General features: G+C 41.9%; 1 protein-coding gene across 6 annotated transcripts in view; it reads left to right on the forward strand.

Annotated features, from left to right (window-relative positions):
- TJP2 (tight junction protein 2) overlaps window positions 1–16,149 on the forward strand; it is a 129,622-nt gene that overhangs the window by 62,225 nt on the left and 51,248 nt on the right. The gene's annotated exons all lie outside the window — the stretch shown is intronic.

The raw sequence follows: 16,149 nt of genomic DNA on the forward strand, positions 1-16,149 counted from the left end.
TCATGTCTGTCTGTCTCTTTCATCTGTTTCAACCTGGATATATTGCTCTATTTGTGTCGTCTGCTACATAGATAGTCCATTAATCTTCGTAAGAAGCAATACGAGCTTTTTGATTGGGATGAACTTGATCAAAACAAATGCTTGGAAACAATGAATTGCAAAAAAAGTCCTCAGTGAGATCTCAACTTCAGTTCATGTGTTTATCCTTTCAGAATGGCAGACTGTTTTCTGGGGGGGTTGGGGGGGTGGGCTGTGTTCTGCCTAGTGTTGGGAGGGGTATCAGTCTCAGTGCTGGGGGTTGATTATGGGTTCTTGAGGGCAGGTCTGGAGTTTGCCTTCCTAGTCCAGACATCATCACATTGTTGCTCAGTCAGTGAAGGAAAGCACAAGGAAGACAATGGAGCAGGTAAGTCCTACAGGACTGAAGTGTGATTCGAATGGGTGTGTATACTCTCCCTCTTCTTACCATATTCCCAGCCCTGCAAAAAAGTACCCTGTAGGTGGCTTGGAGACTGTCTGAAATAGCAACTTTTCATTATTGGACCAACAAATCTAAAAGACAAAACAAAACACAACAAGAAACCCCACCACATCTAAAATACGCATTAATAGTGTGCGTTGCAGAACAGCTCTGAGGCTGTGTCCTTCATTTCTACAACTATGGGTGTATTGGGGACAGACCCACTCTACTCAGTTCCCAAGTATTCAGCAAAACTGATGTTTGTGAAAAATGCCTAATCATGAGGGGGCCCAGGTTTTGCTCTATGCTGTGGGACTTCTAACTTTCCTCTAGTGAAGTGGGGGGAGGAAGCATGTGACTGACGTTGTGTTAGACCTTTGGTGCAGATCTCACTGACTGATTCCACCCACTTGGAAGTGGGTGTTAAAACCTGATTTGATAGGTGAGGAAAGTGAGGCTCAGAAGTGTTAAGTACTTTGCCCCATGTCACACAGCTCAGTGTGATAGGCAGGGAATTTGAGCCAAGGTCCACTTGACTAATTCAAAACCAGTAGGTTCTTCCAACTCCACCAGCCTCTGTTTTTCAGAATCAGAGGGGCAGAGACATAGTGGGAGAAGCTAAAAGTCCTCTGTTGATTTCTGGGAGTTTAAACATTACCACTGAAAGGGTACAGAAGTTTTTCCCTCCAGGGAATCATGAGTGATGATAATACATGAGTGTTTTTAAGAGATGTTTTTATTCTTCAATGACTTGCTTGTGCTCATTGCTGTATGGGGCCCCAAAGACTCAAAGATGAGTAAGACACAGCCTTATGGGGAAGTAGTTTATATAAAAAACTAGCTAAAACCACAATTTATTATACAGATATTAAGAATGTCTTGTCTGTGAGAGACTTTCTTCACCTCCACAGCCTCTAGTTAGAAATGACTGTGTTTTCAACCCTCCCTCACCCCCCGCTCAAAACTCCCGCAATTGTTGTTAATGTCAAGAAGAACTTGTGGCTACAAAGAACGTGGGTTGTGGAATTAGAACGTCTTAAACATGCTGTGTTTGGGAGCTTGGCTGGTAAGGGTCAGAATTCCATCACAAGTTACCTCAGGACCAAAGTACATCTTTTAAAACATTACATATTCCAGATTTAGGCCACCAGATACTCACACTTGCATGTGCAACAGAACAGTGAGCTTTCTTTTCATATGTAGCCAAGACCATATGCATTGATATAGTGAAAGTTTTGATTGAGGGTAAAGACAGAGTGGGAATTTTGGAGTTGGAATATTTTGGTGGTGGGGCAGCCACCACGGAGTACCATGTGTTCACCCTTGGACAGGCTGGGGTGGGGGGATGTGGACAATCAGAGCATATAGCCCAAGAGGTAGAAACAGCTGGGAAGGTTCCAAATACAGATGTTGTTTCTTTCCGATTGCCCCTGGGAATCCTTGCAAGGGTGCTTTTTCTCTTCCTTACTGCCTTACCACATAGCTGTCTTTGCCCAGGACCCAGAGTTGATGAGTTACATGAGCTTCCATGGGCAGTCCGTTCAAGCTGACACCTATTGGAAATGTTGACTCTTGGTCCTAAGCTCAGCCGCAACGCATGCTGGCTGTAGAATTCTGACCAGATTCTAAGTCACACTTCAGGGTGGACGATGGAAACTTCAGTGTTTACACCCTGTCTTTAAAAAATTTCTTGGGATGCCGGGGTGGCTCAGTCAGTTAAATGTCTGACTTTGGCTCAGGTCATGATCTTACGGCTCGTGAGTTTGAGCCCGGCATCAGGCTCCGTGCTGTCAGCGCAGAGCCTGCTTCAGACACTTTGTCTTCCCGCTCTCTCAAAAATTAATAAATATTAAAAAAAATCTCTTCTAAAGCAGCATGTGCCTTGGGTTGTGGGTGACACATCTTCATTCTCTTTTTGTGAGGGTGCAGACAGCATTCCAGCTTGAGATCAGGAACCAAGGTTTTTACTTCTCTTTGTGGAACTCATTTCTTCACACAGTGTCTTGCCCAATGTTTATAATACCAACACATGCAGTTAATGATCTACTTTGAGGATTATCTGAAGCAAGATTTTCCTCTTAGCCCAGCTTCCCCTGCGGTATGTGATTGGAAACTGTGAAAACGTTCAGAATTTAGCTTAGGTTAATTATAACCAGAGAAGTTCTGTTTCTACCAAAACCAAGCATAGTTCACTTTGAAATGATCTAACTTTCGGATTATGTACCCGCTCAGAACTTGCCCCTTATTAATTAAAAACAAAAAAAAAAAAGTAAAGAAATAAGCAAACAAAATAGGATTATCCCCAAATAGAGGCTAAGGACAGTCCTAAGGTTTACTGAGGATAAGAGTGGAAACCAAGGTGAAGGAAAGCAATGATCAAGAAGTGTGTGCACCTCCCTCAGTACCGGTGTGAGCACCTTGCATGTATAGATTGTGTCTTGGTGAACAGACACCTGCACATCAGTAGGTCGTTACTAAATTTTGCATGAGTTTAGACTAGGGTTTGCACACTACAGCCAACTGCCTGTTCGGTTGGTTTTTTGTTTTTGCTTTTTCCTGCTAGTATTACTAGCAAAGAATTGTTCTCACCTTGTAATTTTATTTATTTATTTTTTTAATATTTATTTTTGAGAGGGGGTGGGAGTGGGAGAGAGCACAGAGAGGGACAGAGGGAGAGAGAGAATCCAAAGCGGGTTCCACTCTGACAGCAGAGAGCCTGATGTGGGGCTCGAACCCACAAATTGCCAGATCATGACCTGAGCCGAATCAGAGGCTTAACTGACTGAGCCACCCAAGTGCGCCTGTTCTTACCTTTTTAAATGAGTACATTTAAAATTGGTTATGTCAGTATTCATGTAATATCATTTACCTCCAAAGCCTAAGATACATACCATGTGACCCTTTAAGAAAACATTTGCCGGGCTCTGTTTTAGAACTCCCATAAACAGGATGCTTAGTTTATCGCCCATTTGGCTATCTGGAAATAGGCATGTCAGGATGCTGACTTGTGAAAGATTCTGGCTTCATGAGGACACTCTTGTCTGAGGTCCTTTTTGGCTGTGGGAAAGTGAAAGAGAAAGGGGTGGGCCTGAGCACTCAAGGGCTGGTTTGCTTTCTGGTTTCAGTCCAGGAAGGTGACTGATAACAGAGGCTGTTTGTGTAGACTTCCTCCAAATTAAGCAGTTAACATAAGCACAAAAAACTGGAGAAAGTATACTTCAAAGCACATTTTTTTTTTGTTTGGTTTTTTGTTTTTTTTTTAAGGATGCAGAAAGGCCATAAAACTGAAATCACCCTCTATGATCAAACACTTCTGTCTGGGTTTTGGATGTTCTTATTTCCCTGGATTCCAGCTTTGGGACAGTTACTGTTTATTGTGTTTCTGCGTTGTTGACTATTTCAGTTTTAAGCAATTCATTCTTTCCTATCAGGGAAAACTTGAAGATTATAATAAGATGCCATCATCTTCAAAGTCTTGAAGAAATGTAGCGCAGAAAAGGAGTCATTGGTGTTCCTCTGGCTTAGGAGACTTGGAAAGGCTTTGGAGTCCTATCAGTGACTGATATCCCAGCTCATAAGCATTTACTGTCATTGTTCTCTGTACTATTCCAGGCCTTCCTACGTCCTACAAACAAGCATCCCTTGAGGGTGGGGACTATGTCCTATGTTGATTAGGTCTTTGTTTTCAAAGCCTGGTACACAGGTACTTAAATGTTCAATGCAATCTATCTTTTAAATCTTTTATTGAACTTATACCACAATGCCCTTTTTAAGGGTGTGGCTTACTTAATATAGGGAACACCCCTCCCATGTGGTGCTTTAGAGTTTATAAAAACTCCCACATATAATTCTCACTCAGTCTTCACAAAAACCCTGGGAGATGGGTATCATCACCCAAGATGCTCATAGAACTTGGGGTCATATAGTTGGTTAGTGACAAACCAGGGACAAAGTAGAATAGCTAGAGAGAGCTTAGTGTGTTGTGTTGTTGTCTTTTCCCCTGACCCCTTTTTCTTGCCCACTCCTTAGTAACAATACTGCAAAGGTGTCTTTGAACCTGGCTTAGAAAGTATGGTTAGCTTTTGTCTTTTCTCCCAGGAGAAAGGGGATCCTGAATGGGGCTTAAACCCTTGGATGAGCCCCTTGGCTTCAGCTGATTAGAAGCCGTTACTGCATGTGGAATCAGTGCCAGGCCCCTCTGTCTTCCTTTTCCCACCTCCTGTGTCTAGTAACCTGCTGGGGCTGTCGACCTAGGCTTACCTTTCTTCTCTGGCTCTCAGTAAAATAAGGAACTTGGACTCAAACCTGTAAAAATACAAATCTCCCTGTACCACTGACCTGCCTCAGACTTTTACTTACTCATAGATGACACCAAAATTCTTCCTGAGTCCCAGGCTCCACCCCGCCCCCCCTCCCCCGCCTCCCTCTCTGTGCCCTAGATGTGGTGGTCTCTTGTCTGTCCTTCCTCAGTGAGTTGCATATCCTACTTCCACATGGTCACTGAGAAGGAAAGCCTTCCTTGAGTCCCAGAAGAGGCAAGTTCTTTCTATTCTAGACCTTTGTGTGCTTTCCCGTCCTAGCACCTGTCAGCTTTAATTCTGCAGTTGCTGACTGACTCCTTGATTTACATTGACCCTCATCAGCCTGTGAGCTCCATGAAGGCAGGGCCTTGTTTGTTACCCTCATTGTCTAATCTCAAGTGCTCAGTACAAAGCCTGGCATGAGAGAGGTCCTTGATAAATATGTGTTGAATGAATCAATGAATGTATTCCACCTTCTTCATCGAAACTTTAACTTCTATACGTCTGTCTTCTGAAAATTACGTTCCTCTATACCAATTAGGTCCAGTGATGAACAATTAGAAAGTGCTATCTTCTGCTTTCCAGATGGCTTAATTTTCTTTGAATATCCCACAGCACCCAGAGCCAGGTTAGCAACTTGTAGGGTGATTATGTATTATGCCTTTGCCTTTGTGTTTTTATAATGTTAATGAATGACTGTTATTTTCTACTTTTAGTACCCCCCATTTGCAAATTTATCTTGCATCTCATAAAAGCTACAATGGCGGGATTTTATTGTAATTATTAAGGTTCATTTCTGATTTCCTTTAAATGACATTTTGCAATTTTAAATTTGAAGGGAAACACCATTCTTTTTATTTCTGCATCACTGCACCATCTAGTGGATAATATTTGTTACTATGCAATGGCCTTTTCTGATTTCCTGACAACTTCCAGTTCCACAAAAGGGAAATGTTGGGTGTCTTTTCATACTTGAAGATCGCATATAATTTCTACCAACAATTTATGTTACTAGACAAAGATGGATTCTTTTTGAGAGGAGCTCAACATTGCTGAAATTCAGACTTAAAAAAAAAATTTGTTGACCCCTATTTAAAATTTCCCATGTCACTAATAATGGAACAGTGCAGATTTGGGGAGGAGGTGTCTACACACTATTTTATGGACCCAGTTGGGCTCAGTTTATATAATAATGGTGTATAAGGTATTAGACCACCGAATGAGATCTTTTTCCAAGTTTAGGAACAGAACTGTTTCAACCACCTTAACTTTTTCTTTATTTAATACGTTTTGTCATGAGAAGAAAACATTGGAAGCCCGACTATTTTTGTTTAACTCGACTCAGTTACATCTACTGTGTTTTCTTATTAAGTCAAAGTCCTTAGTAAGGCTTGCTGATTGGCATTTTCAGTATTTTTAACAGCTTGGCTTGGTCTCTCACTTGGCCTCAGTGTGGGAGGTGGATACAGGAAACCTCACCTTTCCCCTTCCTGTCTCTGGTCTTTGCTGCCCCCTCCCCTTAATGGAGTGTGTTCCAGTGCTGCTGATCGTTCTTTGTTTTTCTCCATTGATTCCATGAGATGCAAGGGACACACACTGTGCTAAACTTTCAGTTACCGAATTTGATATTTTAAATATATAATAAGTACATATTAGGTTGAAGCCATAAATTGTAAGTTTTTAAATCTTATCCATAGATTAATGGTTTAATGTCTCATACTGACAGCTGGTTAAATTAGTGTTTTCAAAATGTCAAAGAAATGTGTCTTATAAAGAAAGGAAGTTTAATTAAATAAATTTCCATTAAAGACACACAAACACACAAACCCCCAAAGTATCATTTACTAAGTTTTACCAGCATGCCTACAGAGGGAACTCAAAATCTTTTTCCCACATTCATTTTTTCTTGAAGGAAAAATTTTAAAAGATTACCAAAAGGATCCTTAAAGTATGAAAGCAAGTAACTGTTTCTGTAAATCTGTAGTATGTTTTTTTATTTTTCCTCAAAGTGGCATTTAAAAAACAGGGCATTTGACTTATCTTGCTAATGTGAATTGCCAGAACTTCTTTTTTTTTTTTTTTTTTAATTTATTTTTGACAGAGACAGAGTGCGAGCATGAGCTGGGGAGGTGCAGAGAGAGAGAGAGAGAGAGAGAGAGACAGAATCCGAAGCAGGCTCCAGGCTCCAAGCTGTCAGCACAGAGCCTGACGTGGGGCTCGAACTCACAACCCGTGAGATCATGACCTGGGCCGAAGTCGGCCGCTTAACCAACTGAGCCACCCAGGGGCCCCCAGAACTTCTTTTAAAAGTAATGGGTCAGGACATATGAAAATGCTTAGAAATGTTTGTGGTCTTCAATTCAGAAATACTGCAAATTACGGAGAGGGCTCCGTGCACTACAATTTTGCCATAGTATTAAAGTAGTCCAAAAAAACCTGGAAACGTTAAATTGCTAGGGATACGGTTAATACATTATATGCTAAATGTGGCTATTTATAAGTGTAAGTAAACATTTAGTTTCTTTTTTTTTTTTTTTTTTTTAACATTTAGTTTCTTAATTGCAGTCGGCACATTTCCAATGCTCAGTGGCCACAGGTAACTGGTGGTTACCGTACTGGACAATATTGTTATAGCTCAGAGTTCTGTTGGAGTCACTGCTGGCCCAGTGCTTCTTCAACTTCAGTGTGTGCCTTAATCACATGGGTGCTCCTGGTAAAGTGCATATTCTTTTCAACTGGTCCAAGGTAGGGCTTGATTTGGCATTCCTAATAAGCCCTAGGTGTGGGCAAGACAGTATCTAAATGTGAGGTCTTGTTTAAGACCTGCATGTACTTCTCAATTCTGATAGAAAAGGCATGTCTTTGAAGATTCAGACTCTGGAGGCTCCCTGGCTTTCTGGGGATTAACCAGTTAATTAACCATTAAGTGACAGATGGTGGAGGCACTGAGTCACTCTTTTCTGTGTGAGCCGTCCTCTGATGGTGCCTCGGATGGGTCTGGATGGACAGTTGAGTCTGGGTGTCATTAGGGCCAACCCTGCTGGCAGGATTTAGCTGAGCACTCTAATAATTGGTTTTCTAACCTACCTTTTGACAAAGCAGTTTATAATTTTCTTTATCTTGGTACCTGTCGTGGGGTGGTGATTTATATGTATTTTTTCTTCTTTTTAAGTGAAGCTGTGTCTTAATGTAGTATGGGCTTAGTCAGATTCAAAATCATAGAGTAGACAGGGCTGTGTGTCCCTGTTTCCAAATTAGCACCTTCCTTTTTGGCTTATTAATGCTTTCTTTATAATTACAAATAAGAATGGTCTGTTCAAATGACAATTATACTTCATAGCTCAGTGTACCAGAATTATGAACATAGATGTCTTAAATGTAATTACCTGCTGATTTCACCCCCCCCCCCCCCATATCTTACTAAAACTGGACTCATGCAGATCTAGAATCAAATTGTAACCACTACCTTCTAGTTGTGGAGCCATGTGCAAGTTCCTTAGTATCTCAGGATATATGCTATATATCTTTTAATTAAGACTTCATTTTTTTAGGGCAGTTTAAGATTCACAGCAAAATTGAGGAGAAGGTACAGAGATTTCCCAAATACCCCTGCCCCCACACAGGATCAAGCCTTACAATAATTATCAGCATTCCCCACCAGAGTGGTATGTTAGAGCTGATGAACCTACACTGACACATCATTATCACCAAAAGGCCATAGTTTACCTTACAGTCGACTTTTGGTGTTTTACATTCTGTGGATTTGGACAAATGTAAAATAATGACAGGTATCTATCATTATATGATATCATACAGAGTATTTTTACTGCCCTGAAAATCTTCCGTGCTCTGCCTGTTTTCTCTCCTTCCTTCTAATCCTGGCAGTCACTGATCATTTTATTATTTCGACAGTTTTACCTTTTCCAGAATGCCATATAGTTGGAATCGTACAGTATATAGCCTTGTTAGATTGGCTTTTTCCACTTCATAATATGCATTAAGTTTCTTCCATGTCCTTGCATGGCTTGATCCCTCATTTCTTTTTAATGCTGAATAATATTCCATTGTCTAGATGCATCACATGGAGTTATTCATCCATTCACCTACTGAAGGTCATTTTGGTTGCTTCCAAGTTTTGGTCATTCTCAATGAAGATGCTAAAAACATCTGTTTTTGTGTGGACATAAGTTTACAACTCCTTTGGGTAAATACCAAGGAACATGGTTGCTGGACTGTATGATAAGCGTATGTTTGGTTTTTAAGGAAACCGCCAAACAGTCTTCAGAAATGGCTGTACCGTTCTGCCTTCTCGCTACTTCCTACAGCTTCACAGCCCCACTGCATTTGATGTTGTCGTTATTTCACATTTTGGCCCTTCTAATATGTGCAGTGGTATCTCATTATTCTGATTTGCATTTTCCTGATAACATACGGTATTATACATCTTTTCATATGCTTATTTGCCATCTGCAGATCTTCTTTGGTGGGGTGTTTGTGAAGGTGTTTGGCCTATTTTTTAGTCAGGTAGTTTTCTTGTTGAGTTTTCAGAGTTTTTGTGTATATTTTGGATGATTGTTCTTTATCAGACATCTTTACAAGTATTTTCTCCTGGTCTTCAGTTAGTCTGTTCATTCTCTTGACATTACCATTCACAGAGCAGAAGTTTTTAATTAAAAAAAAAAGTTTTTAATGTTTATTTTTGAGAGAGAGAGGGGAGGGGCAGAGAGAGAGGGAGACACAGAATCCAAAGCAGGGTCTAGGCTCTGAGCCGTCAGCACAGAGCCCGATGTGGGGCTTGAACTCTTGGACTACAAGATCATGACATGAGCCAAAGTCAAATGCTTATTTACTTGAGCCACCCAGGCAACCCCAGAGATTTGTCATTTTAATGAAGTCTGGCTTATCAATTCTTTGTTTCAGGGCTCATCAGACCTTATATTTTCATATGTAAAAAAGGGAGGAACTGGGTTTTTAGAAGGGTTAATGGTTAACAGCCATTAAACACTTAGCACATATTGTCTGGCACGTTGTGATGTTCAGTCAGTGATGATATGTTTTGGGTGCCCCTGTTTCCACATGTGTTCACAGAGGTACAGCCACAGGGAACTTATAACTTAGCTGGCTACTGCAAGAGCCAGGAATAAAGTCTGACCCGGTTCCCTTCCTGCACCCTCCTTCCGAAGTCACTGCAGAAGAGTTGCTGAGCCAGGTTGACTGAACCCAGGCCAACTACTTGGAAATGATCGTCAAGCTTGTCAGAGGGATTGGATCCATCTAGTGCCCAAGCAATAATACCATGCTTTTTTTTTTTTTTTTTTTTGGTTTGAAGGCCAGGGAACTGACTGGTCACAGGTAGTTTCTGAAAGGCTCCATCAGTGTACAGGGGAAGAAGGCAGCGTTCTTCATGGAAAGGATACAGGCTTTGTAGCCACACTGACCTGGGTTAGAATGTGTCCTCTGCCACCTTTTACTTGTATGAACTTGAGCAAGTCACTTTACTTCTCTGACTTAAGTCTTTTCTATAGATGAGTCTACAGAAGTCTACAGATTTCTGTAGATGATATTGATAATAGCTAAAAATGATGGAGCATTTTCTCTGTGTCAGGCACTACCCTGAGTTCTCTACATGCACTGTCTGATTAAATTGTCTCAACAACCCTAGAGAGGTGGGTGTTGTTACTTCTCTTGCTTTACAGATGGGGGAAACTGAGGCAAGGAGAAGTTAGGTAATTCGCCTAACTGGTGAAGCAGAAATTGGAAACCCCACTTTCTGATTATGGAATGCTTGATGCATCCTTCTTAAAAACAAAAAGAAACAAGCTTTTTTGAGATATAATTCACATGCCATACAATAAAAGTATACAATTCAGTGGTTCTTAATATACTCACAGAGTTGTGCAACCATCACCTTGTCAATTTTAGAACATCTTTATCAGCACAAAAAATAATTCACATATCCATTAGTTAAATCACCCCCATTTCTCCCTGAACTCTTATTCCTAGGCAACCACTGGTCTACTTTGGTCTCTAGATTTGCCTCTTCTGGACATTTTACATAAATGGAATCATATACAGTATTTGTCCTTTTACATCTATCTGGCTTCTTAAAATGTTAAAAAAAAAATTTTTTTAACTTTTATTTATTTTTGAAAGACACAGAGAGACAGAGCACAAGTGGGGGAGGGGCAGAGAGAGAGAGACAGAATCTGAAGCAGATTCCAGGCTCTGAGCTGTCAGCACAGCACCTGATGCAGTGCTGGAACTCACAAACTGTGAGATCATGACCTGAGCTGAAGTCGGATGCTTAACCGACTGAGCCACCAGGCGCCCCTCTTAAAATGTTTCCAAGGTTCACCCATGTTGTGGCATGTATTGGTGTTTCATTCCTTATTATGGCCCAATAATAGTCCATTGTGGGGATATACCACATTTTGTTTACCCATTTATCAGTTGGATTGTGTCCACTTTTTTGCCGTTATAAATAATGCTGCTATGAACATCTGTGTACACATTTCTGTGTGGACATATACTTTGAATTCTCTTGGAATCCACAATATGTTCTTAACTACCGTGCTCTTCCGGAAGACAAAACAGGCAATTCTTACTTGGGAATGATCTCGTTATATTGTCGCTGCAGTGCCTTTGGTGGGTACCTTTATTGGGAGTGCTCATTCTGTGACGAATTAGCAAGGCTTTTACAAATACCGCTTCACTCAGTCCTCACAACATTTCAAATAGGGTAGATGTAGTGAGCCCTGTTTTTTTTTTTTTTTTTTTTTAATTTTTTTTTTAATGTTTTTTATTTATTTTTGAGACAGAGAGACAGAGCATGAACGGGGGAGGGGCAGAGAGAGAGGGAGACACAGAATCGGAAGCAGGCTCCAGGCTCTGAGCCATCAGTCCAGAGCCCGACGCGGGGCTCCAACTCCCTGTTTTACAGATGAGGCAGCTGAGCCTCACCAAGTAAACTGCTCAAGGTCACAGAACTTGTAGAATGTATAGGGAGCTAGCTTGGACCCAAGTGTGTGTGATGGCCCACCGCGCTCTCACTTCAACATCATATGGCTGCCATTTTCAGGGGTATTTATGAATAAATAAACCTCCCACTCGAAAGCTTACTGGCCTGGATTTTACAGTCCTTTCCATGGGCGTTTTCTTCATTTCCCCGTATGAAATAGATAGTGATATACTTGTTTGTACCAAGGGGCAATGGAATTGAGTGTGTGCCCAAGGTCATGGGTGGGTTGGAAGGTCAGAGTCTTGGCTGGAAGTGCCTGTTAGAGTCTAGGTTCATTGCTTTTTGCATTTTAGCACAACTGCTTTCCAAACAACCGTTGTGTCCTCCCTGAGACATACTGTCATTGTCTCCCAATTCTTTAATGTAGACTGAAGGTTCCGGATGGGGTTCAAAAAACTTCAGTAACTCTAGTACCTTTCAGCATTGGGCCTGAGGTGTAATCCTACGAATTCTGATGACCTGTCAGAAATTCCTGTTGTACCTCGTGTGTATCACTTTCTTAACTGTGCACACTGTAAGGTGCGGCGTGAGTACACCATGCCCACAGTTTAGTTGCTGCCCGTGAGCACTCACCTTGCACGGCTGTGAAGGGAGGGTGAGGAGCCGGTGACAGCCTTGTTACCGCACTGGAAAATGAAATACTTGTGGGATAAACTATGAATGGTTTTTATTGGTAAACCAAAATTCATGTAAAGACTTGTTTTTTTTTTTTTTAATTTTTTTTTTTTTAACGTTTATTTATTTTTGAGACAGAGAGAGACAGAGCATGAACGGAGGAGGGTCACAGAGAGAAGGAGACACAGAATCCGAAACAGGCTCCAGGCTCTGAGCTGTCAGCACAGAGCCCAATGCGGGGCTCGAACCCACGGACCTTGAGATCATGACCTGAGCCGAAGTCGGACGCTTAACCGACTGAGCCACCCAGGCGCCCCTTTTTTTTCTTTTTTAATTTTTTTTTTTAACGTTTATTTATTTTTGAGACAGAGAGAGACAGAGCATGAACGGGGGAGGGTCACAGAGAGAAAGGACTTGTTTATTAATTCACTGCTGACTGGTTTACTACTATAAGGAAGTGTTCACTTTGAAGAGACTACAGACAAGTGTCCCAGAGCCAAGGACTTGGTTTCTAATGTTAAAAATTACGCATTTTAGGAGGAGAGTGGAGCTCATTTTCTGCCTTTGCTGGGCAGAAGTGGTTCCTGCTTATTTGTTAGGTGTCCTGAAATTGTGCCCGGTGATTGGAATTTTTACTAAATCCTTCTTGACCGTTAAAATAAGACCCTATTTCGTGGGGGAAGAGAGGGGTATGCTCTTTGTAATTGCCATTACCTTATCACTCACCACGCTCCCGCCCCACATGGCCTTTTTTCTTACTTGAACATAATGAGCTTCTGTCTCACCTCAGGGCATTTGTGCTTACTGTCCCCTCTCCTTGGAGAGTGGTTCAGATTTTCTTAAGATTAGTTCTTTCCGGTGTCACAGCTCATGGCACTTACTGCCGTCTGAGATTATAATATATGTTTACTTGTTTATTATTGTTTCTTTTTTTCATTAAAATCCTTCCTGTGAGGGGAGGACTCGGCTTGTATCCCCCCAGCACCGACACTGAGCCTTTATCTTCATCTGCTGTGGCAGGAGCAGAGTTGTTCCTGCTTACGTGTCTACTTCCTACTGACTATGGCCGCCTTGGGTAGTGACTCAGGGTAATTTTTCTTTCAGTCCCCAGGTTGCTGCTCAGTAAAGTTTTCTCAAATCTATGAATACAGAGCTTAGGAATCTTTGCGAAGGTAAATTCCTAAACTTGAGATCTTCTCATGGAGGCTACTTCCCCCCACAAAATGCCCTTTCGATGTCTCTGGTAGAACAGTTCTTAGGGAAAGCCTGCAGTGGTTCTGGTGGCCATTCCCTGTGGACTCCCCACCCCTTCCTTTTCAAGATCTTTGCGCTGTGCTATTCTTTTCGTCATGCACAACCCTACCCCAGCCCCAATCCCATTCATTCTTCAGACCTCATCTCAGTGTGATTTGCTCATGGGAAACACACCTCTCCCCTCCGCCCCCCATGAGATTAGGTGTTGGCTCTTGCTAAGCCTCCTGAGGGCAATGCCGTATCTGTGTTATTCATTCAATTCAGTAATCTGCATGCCCAGTGCGGGGCTTGAACTCATGACCCCAGATCAAGAGTTGCATGTTCTTCCGACTGAGCCAGGCAGGTGCCCCTGGTGCCATATCTGTTTTAACCTTCATTTGATCCTCAGAGTCCATCCAGCAGGTTACACTTTGTAAACATATGCTGAGTGAATGAGTAAAGAATTAGTGATAGTGTATTTGCATATCCATGTTCCACAGCAGCACTGTTCAGCATAGCCAAGTGTTCAGCAAACCCAAGTGTTTATTCATCAGTGGATGACCGGATAAACAGAATGTGGTATACACATACAGTGGAATATCATTCGGTCTTAAAAAGGAAGGAAATTCTGATGCACGCGACAGGAATGAACAGAGAACATTAGGTTAGTGAAGTATGTCCCAAACAAAAAGACAAATGCTGTAAGACTTCACTTAGATGCCATACCTAGAGTAATCAAATTCAGAAACAAAGTAGAATGGTAGTTACCAGGGGCTGGGAGGAGGGGGCAGTGGAAGGTGGTTTAATGGTGTTGATTTCAGTTTTGCAAGATGAGTCTTGGAGACTGGATGTACGACACTCTGAAATATTTAACACCACTGAACTGTACAGTTAGAAATGATTAAGATGGTAATTTTGTTACATACTTTTTTAAATACGATGAAAAGAATTAGGGCAGAAACTGTGACTTCTGGAAATCACTGTAGAAGAATCTGGAATTCTTAAGTGGTACGATGCCTGTGACTTCTGGGCAGTATGCATAAATTAAGGACAGAAGTATTTATTTCCTTATCAGGGAAGCTCAAGTATTTTCTAAAGAATGGTCAGAGTCCAGGAAGGAGCTGCTTTGTGTCTCCCCTCCCTGCCTAGGTTCTTGTGCTTCTCTGCTCCTAGGACCCAGTGAGCCCTGGGGTGAGCCTGGCCGCTGTGCGGTGAGCCTGCCTTCACCCACACAGCCCAACTGAGTACTGAGCATTGTACTTCCTGCCCTTCTTGGTGTAAGATTTGAAGCAAACTTTTATTCATTTCCTACCCTGTTTTGCTGTTTGTTTTTTTTTTAAAGTTTATTTATTTATTTTGAGACAGAGAAACAGAGAGAGGGACAGACAGAATCCCAAGCAGCTTCCATGTGCCATCAGAGCAGAGCCCAATGCGAGGCTCGAACTCATGAACCATGAGATCATGACCTGATCCAAAATCAAGAGTTGGACACTTAACCAATGGAGCCACCCTGGCATCCCTCCTATTATGCTGTCCTAATGCTTATGAGGAACTTATTCTTGTAGAGTCCAAGGGAATGACTTGAACATTGTCATGTCTCTTTAGCACATGCCCTTTGTAGAGGTTGCCTCATTTCAGGCTGACAGTGGCCCTCTGAGGTATTATCCCATTTGTTTGTTTGTTTGTTTATTTATTTATTTACTATTTACTTATGAGAGAAAGAGAACGCATGCAGGGGGAAGGGGCAGAGAGAGAGAGGGAGAAAGACAATCCCAAGCAGCCTCCATGCCTACCGTAGATAGCCTGACACAAGGCTGGATCCCACGTCTGTGAAATCTCGACCCAAGCTGAAATCAAGAGTTGGCCGCTGAAACGACTGAGCCACACAGGCATCCCTCCCCATTTTCTAAAGGTGGAGACAGATTATCGAAGATCCCACAGCTAAGTGATGGAACCAAGACCACTCCAGATCGTCTGCCTTTATAGCGCACATCCTTGCCTGTGCTTCAAGTTGCTTCCTGTATGGTCTCCATCTCGTGGTCCAGATTCGTCACACACCTTAACCCCAGACAGTTCAGATAGTGTACTCTTCACACTTACAAACTGCTTGGTCTGGTCCCTTAGTGTAACATACATTAGAGTACCAAGAATGACTGGAACCCCAAGACCGTGCTTTTGAAATCCCAAACCCAACTTTGAAACCCCAGGCATCCCATAAAGTCTCTGCTAGATGTTGAAAAACCTAAAATGTACTTTTCCACTTTCTCCCACCGTTGGTAAAAACAAAGAAGGAAACAAATAATACGGCTCTTTGTTATTCTTTTATCTGCTAAACTTACAGAAAGATTAGGGAGAAGAGAAAACTCTACTGAGTGAACACTCTGTCCCCCAGTTGGCTCCCTGCTTCCTCTCGCCTCCAATGATGTGAAACATCTTATCTTCAAGCCTTTAATTTCTATGTAACATTAGCAATTCCATTCACCTGAAACATTACCAGTTCATTTCTAGAGCCAGCTTATACC

This window comes from Panthera onca, chromosome D4, assembly GCF_046562875.1.
Source record: "Panthera onca isolate mPanOnc1 chromosome D4, mPanOnc1 haplotype 2, whole genome shotgun sequence".
NCBI classification, from domain to species: Eukaryota; Metazoa; Chordata; class Mammalia; order Carnivora; family Felidae; genus Panthera; species Panthera onca.